Here is an 8,320-nt window from a genome sequence, read left to right as displayed (position 1 = left end):
TAACATATCTCTGGGTCATCCCCATGCACCAGCCCCAAGCATGCTGTATCCTGCGTCAGACATAGACTGGCGATTCGATTCTTACATGATAGTATACATGTTAGAATGCCATTCTCCCAAATCATCCCACCCTCTCCCTCTCCCTCTGAGTCCAACAGTCTGTTATACACATCTGTGTCTTTTTTGTTGTCTTGCATACAGGGTCGACATTGCCATCTTCCTAAATTCCATATTTATGTGTTAGTATACTGTATTGGTGTTTTTCTTTCTGGCTTACTTCACTCTGTATAATCAGCTCCAGTTTCATCCATCTCATCAGAACTGATTCAAATGAATTCTTTTTAATGGCTGAGTAATACTCCATTGTGTATATGTACCACAGCTTTCTTATCCACTCATCTGCTGATGGACATCTAGGTTGTTTCCATGTCCTGGCTATTATAAACAGTGCTGCGATGGATATTGGGGTACATGTGTCTCTTTCAGTTCTGGTTTCCTCAGTGTGTATGCCCAGAAGTGGGATTGCTGGGTCATAAGGTAGTTCTATTTGCAATTTTTTAAGGAATCTCCACACTGTTCTCCATAGTGGCTGTACTAGTTTGCATTCCCACCAACAGTGTAGGAGGGTTCCCTTTTCTCCACACCCTCTCCAGCATTTATTGTTTGCAGATTTTTGGATCGCAGCCATTCTGACTGGTGTGAAGTGGTACCTCATTGTGGTTTTGATTTGCATTTCTCTAATAATGAGTGATGTTGAGCATCTTTTCATGTGTTTGTTAGCCAATGTATGTCTTCTTTGGAGAAATGTCTATTTAGTTCTTTGGCCCATTTTTTGATTGGGTCGTTTATTTTTCTGGAATTGAGCTGCATAAGTTGCTAGTATATTTTTGAGATTAGTTGTTTGTCAGTTGCTTCATTTGCTATTATTTTCTCCCATTCAGAAGGCTGTCTTTTCACCTTGCTTATATTTTCCTTTGTTGTGCAGAAGCTTTTAATTTTAATTAGATCCCATTTGTTTATTTTTGCTTTTATTTCCAGAATTCTTGGAGGTGGATCATAGAGGATCCTGCTGTGATTTATGTCTGAGAGTGTTTTGCCTATGTTCTCCTCTAGGAGTTTTATAGTTTCTGATCTTACATTTAGATCTTTAACCCATTATGAGATTATTTTTGTGTGTGGTGTTAGAAAGTGATCTAGTTTCATTCTTTTACAAGTGGTTGACCAGTATTCCCAGCACCACTTGTTAAAGAGATTGTCTTTTCTCCATTGTATATTCTTGCCTCCTTTGTCAAAGATAAGGTGTCCATATGTGTGTGGATTTATCTCTGGATTTATTTTGTTCCATTGATCTATATGTCTGTCTTTGTGCCAGTACCATGCTGTTTTGATGACTGTGGCTTTGTAGTAGAGCCTGAAGTCAGGCAAGTTGATTCCTCCAGTTCCATTCTTCTTTCTCAAGATTGCTTTGGCAATTCGAGGTTTTTTGTATTTCCATACAAATCTTGAAATGATTTGTTCTAGTTCTGTGAAAAATATGGCTGGTAGCTTGATAGGGATTGCATTGAATCTGTAAATTGCTTTGGTAGTATACTCATTTTCACTATATTGATTCTTCCGATCCATGAACATGGCATATTTCTCCATCTATTAGTGTCCTGTTTGATTTCTTTCATCAGTGTTTTATAGTTTTCTATATATAGGTTTTTAGTTTATTTAAGTAGATATATTCCTAAGTATTTTATTCTTTTCGTTGCAATGGTGAATGGAATTGTTCCTTAATTTCTTTTTCTACTTTCTCATTATTAGTGTATAGGAATGCAAGGGATTTCTGCGTGTTGATTTTATATCCTGCAATTTTACTATATTCATTCATGAGCTCTAGTAATTTTCTGGTGGAGTCTTTAGGGTTTTCCATGTAGAGGATCATGTCATCTGCAAACAGTGAGAGTTTTACTTCTTCTTTTCCAATTTGGATTCCTTTTATTTCTTTTTCTGCTCTGATTGCTGTGGCCAAAACTTCCAGAACTATGTTGAAGTGTAGCGGTGAAAGTGGGCACCCTTGTCTTGTCCCTGACTTTAGGGGAAATGCTTCCAATTTTTCACCATTGAGGATAATGTTTGCTGTGGGTTTGTCATAGATAGCTTTTATTATGTTGAGGTATGTTCCTTCTATTCCTGCTTTCTGGAGAGTTTTTATCATAAATGGATATTGAATTTTGTCAAAGGCCTTCTCTGCATCTATTGAGATAATCATATGGTTTTTATTTTTCAATTTGTTAATGTGGTGAATTACATTGATTGATTTGCGGATATTGAAGAATCCTTGCATCCCTGGGATAAAGCCCACTTGGTCATGGTGTATGATCTTTTTAATGTGTTGTTGGATTCTGATTGCTAGAATTTTGTTAAGGATTTTTGCATCTATGTTCATCAGTGATATTGGACTGTAGTTTTCTTTTTTTGTGACATCTTTGTCAGGTTTTGGTATTAGGGTGATGGTGGCCTCATAGAATGAGTTTGGAAGTTTACCTTCCTCTGCAATTTTCTGGAAGAGTTTGAGGAGGATAGGTGTTAGCTCTTCTCGAAATTTTTGGTAGAATTCAGCTGTGAAGCCGTCTGGACCTGGGCTTTTGTTTGCTGGAAGATTTCTGATTACAGTTTCAATTTCCGTGCTTGTGATGGGTCTGTTAAGATTTTCTATTTCTTCCTGGTTCAGTTTTGGAAAATTGTACTTTTCTAAGAATTTGTCCATTTCTTCCACGTTGTCCATTTTATTGGCATATAACTGCTGATAGTAGTCTCTTATGATCCTTTGTATTTCTATGTTGTCCGTTGTGATCTCTCCATTTTCATTTCTAATTTTATTGATTTGATTTTTCTCTCTTTGGTTCTTGATGAGTCTGGCTAATGGTTTGTCAATTTTATTTATCCTTTCAAAGAACCAGCTTTTGGCTTTGTTGATTTTTGCTGTGGTCTCTTTTGTTTCTTTGGCATTTATTTCTGCCCTAATTTTTAAGATTTCTTTCCTTCTACTGACTCTGGGGTTCTCCAATTCTTCCTTTTCTAGTTGCTTTAGGTGTAGAGTTAGGTTATTTATTTGACTTTTTTCTTGTTTCTTGAGGTATGCCTGTATTGCTATGAACTTTCCTCTTAGCACTGCTTTTATAGTGTCCCACAGGTTTTGGGTTGTTGTGTTTTCATTTTCATTCGTTTCTATGCATATTTTGATTTCTTTTTTGATTTCTTCTGTGATTTGTTGGTTATTCATAAGTGTGTTGTTCAACCGCCATATGTTGGAATTTTTAACAGTTTTTCTCCTGTAATTGAGATCTAATCTTAATGCATTATGGTCAGAAAAGATGCTTGGAATGATTTCGATTTTTTTGAATTTATCAAGTTTAGATTTATGGCCCAGGATGTGATCTATCCTGGAGAAGGTTCCAGGAGCACTTGAAAAAAAGGTGAAATTCATTGTTTTGGGGTGAAATGTCCTATAGATGTCAATTAGGTCTAACTGATCTAATGTATCATTTAAAGTTTGTGTTTCTTTGTTGATATTCTGTTTAGTTGATCTGTCCATAGGTGTGAGTGGGGTATTAAAGTCTCCCACTATTATTGTGTTATTGTTGATTTCCCCTTTCATACTTGTTGTCATTTGTCGTACATATTGCGGTGCTCCTATATTGGGTGCATACATATTTACAATTGTTATATCTTCTTCTTGGATTGATCCTTTAATCATTATGTAGTGGCCTTCTTTGTCTCTTTTCACAGCCTTTGTTTTAAAGTCTATTTTATCAGATATGAGTATTGCCACTCTTGCTTTCTTTTGGTCTCTATTTGCGTGGTATATCTTTTTCCAGCCCTTCACTTTCAGTCTGTATGTGTCCCTTGTTTTGAGGTGGGTCTCTTGTAAGCAGCATATAGAGGGGTCTTGTTTTTGTATCCATTCGGCCAGTCTTTGCCTTTTGGTTGGGGCGTTCAACCCATTTATGTTTAAGGTAATTATTGATAAGTATGATCCGATTACCATTTACTTTATTGTTTTGGGTTCGGGTTTATACACCTTTTTCGTGTTTCCTGTCAAGAGAATATCCTTTAGGATTTGTTGGAGAGCTGGTTTGGTGGTGCTGAATTCTCTCAGCTTTTGCTTGTCTGTAAAGCTTTTGATTTCTCCTTCGTATTTGAATGAGATCCTTGCTGGGTACAGTAATCTGGGCTGTAGGTTATTGTCTTTCATCACTTTAAGTATGTCTTGCCATTCCCTCCTGGCCTGAAGAGTTTCTATTGAAAGATCAGCTGTTATCCTTATGGGAATCCCCTTGTATGTTATTTGTTGTTTTTCCCTTGCTGCTTTTAATAATTTGTTCTTTGTGTTTGATCTTTGTTAATTTGATTAATATGTGTCTTGGGGTGTTTCGCCTTGGGTTTATCCTATTTGGAACTCTCTGTGTTTCTTGGACTTGGGTGATTATTTCCTTCCCCATTTTAGGGAAGTTTTCAACTATTATCTCCTCAAGGATTTTCTCATGATCTTTCTTTCTATCTTCTTCTTCTGGGACTCCTATAATTCGAGTATTGGAGCATTTCATATTGTCCTGGAGGTCTCTGAGATTGTCCTCATTTCTTTTAATTCGTTTTTCTTGTTTCCTCTCTGATTCGTTTATTTCTACCATTCTATCTTCTATTTCACTAATCCTATCTTCTGCCTCCGTTATTCTATTTGTTGCCTCCAGAGTGTTTCTGATCTCATTTATTGCGTTATTCATTATATTTTGACTCTTTTTTATTTCTTCTAGGTCCTTGTTAAACCTTTCTTGCATATCTCAATCCTTGTCTCTAGGCTATTTCTCTGTGATTCCATTTTGATTTCAAGATTTTGGATCATTTTCACTATCAATATTCGGAATTCCTTCTCTGGTAGATTCCCTACTTCTTCCTCTTTTGTTTGGTTTGGTGGGCAACTCTCCTGTTCCTTTACCTGCTGAGTATTCCTCTGTCTCTTCATCTTGGTTATATTGCTGTGTTTGGGGTGGCCTTTTTATATTCTGGTAATTTGTGGAGTTCTCTTTATTATGGAGCTTCCTCACTGTTGGTGGGGTTCTATCAGTGGCTTATCAAGGTTTCCTGGTTAGGGAGGCTTGTGTTGGAGTTCTGGTGGGTGGAGCTGGGTTTCTTCTCTCTGGAGTGCAGTGGAGTGACCAGTAATGGGTTATGAGACATCAAAGGTTTTGGAATAATTTTGAGCTGCCTGTATATTGAAGCTCAGGGGAGTGTTTCTGTGTTGCTGGAGAATTTGCATGGTATGTCTTGTTTTGGAACTTGTTGGTCCTTGGGTGGAGCTTGGTTTCAGTGTAGGTATGAAGGCATTTGATGAGCTCCTATTGCTTAATGTTCCCTGAATTCAAGAGTTCTCTAATGTTTTCAGGCTTTGGATTTAAGCCTCCTGCTTCTGGTTTTCAGTTTTATTTTTACAGTAGCCTCTAGACTTCTCCATCTATACAGCACCGATGGTAAAAATCTAGGTTAAAGATGAAAAGTTTCTCCACATTGACGGACACCCAGAGAGGTTCACTGAGTTACAAGGAGAAGAGAAGATGGAGGGGGTAGTTAGAGGTAACTGGAATGAGATGCAGTGAGATCAAAAGAGGAGAGAGCAAGCTAGCCAGTAGTCACTTGCTTATGTGCACTCTATAGTCTGGAACTCTCAGAGGTATTTACGGAGTTATACAGGGAAGAGGAGAGGGAGGAAGTAGACAGAGGTGGCCAGGAGGATAAGAGAGAGGAATGAGAAGGAGAGAGACAAATCCTGCCAGTAACCAGTTCCTTAGGTGTTCTCCACTGTCTGGAACACACAGAGATTCACAGAGTTGGATAGAGAAGAGATGGGGGAGAAAAGAGACAGAGGCCACCTGGTGGAGAAAAAGGAGGGTCCAAAGGAGAAGAGAGTGGTCAAGCCAGTAATCTCGCTCTCAGGTAAACTTGGGTAGTGAAGTTTGGGTTTTTAAATGTACAAAATTGACAACAAAAACCTAAGAGCAAAGATTAAAAATCTAGAGTAGAGGTTGGATTTTCAAAAATACAATATTAAAGAAAAGAAGTAGATGGAGAAAGGAAGAAAGAAAAAACAAAACAAAACAAGAATTATTTAAAAAAAAAAAAAAAAACCACCAACAACTGTCCAAAGACTATATATGGTGTTTGCCTTAAAAAAAAAAAAAAAAAAAGTCTTTTTTTTTTTTTAAATAGTAATAGTAGGTTATAGAAATAAAAATTAGAGGAGAAATAGAAGACTTAACAATTTTAAAAAGTTAGAATAAAAAGAAAAAAGAAAACAAAACAAAACAAAACAAAAAGCAATGATTTTTAAAATAGTAAAAATATATCTGGCCCTTCTCTGATGTTGTGGGCCGTGTGGAATCACTTCCAAGGTGGTTCCCTCTGTTTAACTTCTTCTGTTTGATGGTTTTTTAGGCTCACTAGTTCAGTCGCGCTGTGGGGAGGGGGAATGCTGCAAACAAATAGCACTATCATGTGCACACAGTGTCTCAGCCCCGCTTGACCTGTCCCTTCTCGTGGCGCACAAACCGCTCCGGCTCTACGATGCTCAGCCGGGAACCGTCTGGGGCCAGCCTTAGGCTGCGTGCACTTCCCCGTCCAAGCCGCTCAGGTTCAGTGCTCAGGCAGCCCTCAGAGGCACAGATTCGGCTGGGACTGCGCTTTGTGCCCTTCCCAGGTCTGAGTAGCTCAGGAGTTTGGCGAGCGTGATTGCCGCGGCTTTTCACCTTTTCTGCCGCTGCTGCTCAGCTTTCTGGGTGGACCGCTGGCACCCTCCGTGAGGCAGATGGTGACTGTCTAGCACCCCCAGAAGTCTTAGCAAAGAAGCCTGCTTGCAGTTAGGTAAGTAAAGTCTCTCCGGATCTGCAATTGCCCCTTTCCAGTCCTTACGGCTCTGGCTGCCTGTCCCCGGCAGGGGATGGTCTGCAACCGGCTTTTTCCGTTCCGTCCTTTGTTCTGTGCTCGGTCCTGGTGGTGTCTTATGTTCGAGCTTTTCGCGTGGTAGCTATCCCACAGTCTGGTTTGCTAGCCCAAGTTAGATCGTTCTGGTTCCGCGTGGGGTGTTCCTGCCTGATTCTTACAGAGCACTGCAGCCCGCGCCTCCCGCGCGTCCCTGCCCTGCCCCCACTTCCCAATGGCGGATGCAGGCGTCTGTGCTGCTTTTCCGCTGGGGGAGTTACTGTTGGGCTTGTAATCTCTTGGTTTTAATTATTTATTTATTTATCCTTCCTGTTATGTTGCCCTCTGTGTTTCCAAGGCTCGCCACAGAGTCGGCAGGGAGAGTGTTTCCTGGTGTTGGGAAACCGCTCTTCTTAAAATTCCCTTCCCGGGACGGGCTTCCCTTTCCAGGACGGAGCTCCCTCCCCACCTCCTTTGTCTCCTTTTTCATCTTTTATGTTTTTTCCTACCTGTTTTTGAAGACAATGGTCTGCTTTTCTGGTTGCCTGATGTCCTCTGCCAGCCTACAGAAATTGTTTTGTGGAGTTTGCTTGGCATTGAAATGTTCTTTTGAGGAATTTGTGAGGGAGAAGGTGGTCTTCCCGTCCTATTCCTCCGCCATCTTTTGTGTCCTAGAACCTAGTTTTTAGGGAGTATAATATGGAAATATCTTTAAAGTAAAATTAAACATATTGTTGGTGTTGTCAATCTACATCTGGTTATCTGTAAAGGAGGAGGCTTGTACATGTTCTTAATTATATTTTGAATATTCCCACCAGCACTTAAATGGCTATCAGTTAGTGAACACATTTACTTGCAATATAAGTATAGGTTATATAGCCATGAGATAAAACGGATAGACTATGGGCAGCATTGTTGAGTAGTTTCCATGTCACATTGCTAAATAAAGAACAAGTTCCACAAATTATAAAAAATAAGCATGACATTCTTATTTAGAAACAAAATTGTCTATATAAATGTGTATATCACAGAGGAAAATTCTCTCAAAGAATACACTGAAATTCCATTGAAGAGAATTCACATTTTTATTCTAATTTCTTCATTATTTGCTCTTTCACAATAATGTTTTTATTTATCATGTGGTTTTAAATGCCTAGTGAAATAAACAGTGATTCAAGAAAATAAGTTCTAAGATTTTCTGATATTATCTATGTGTTAGTTTCTTTCAGAACACTTGAATTGACTGGTAATCTGGCATACTACTCAATATATCAATCTAGGGACTTTTTTTTTTTTTTAACCTCTATAGGATGTTTATTAAAAACTATATATATATATATTTTTACTTTATTTTACTTTACAA

This window comes from Capra hircus, chromosome 6, assembly GCF_001704415.2.
Source record: "Capra hircus breed San Clemente chromosome 6, ASM170441v1, whole genome shotgun sequence".
NCBI classification, from domain to species: Eukaryota; Metazoa; Chordata; class Mammalia; order Artiodactyla; family Bovidae; genus Capra; species Capra hircus.
Note: the sequence above shows the minus strand (reverse complement) of the source record.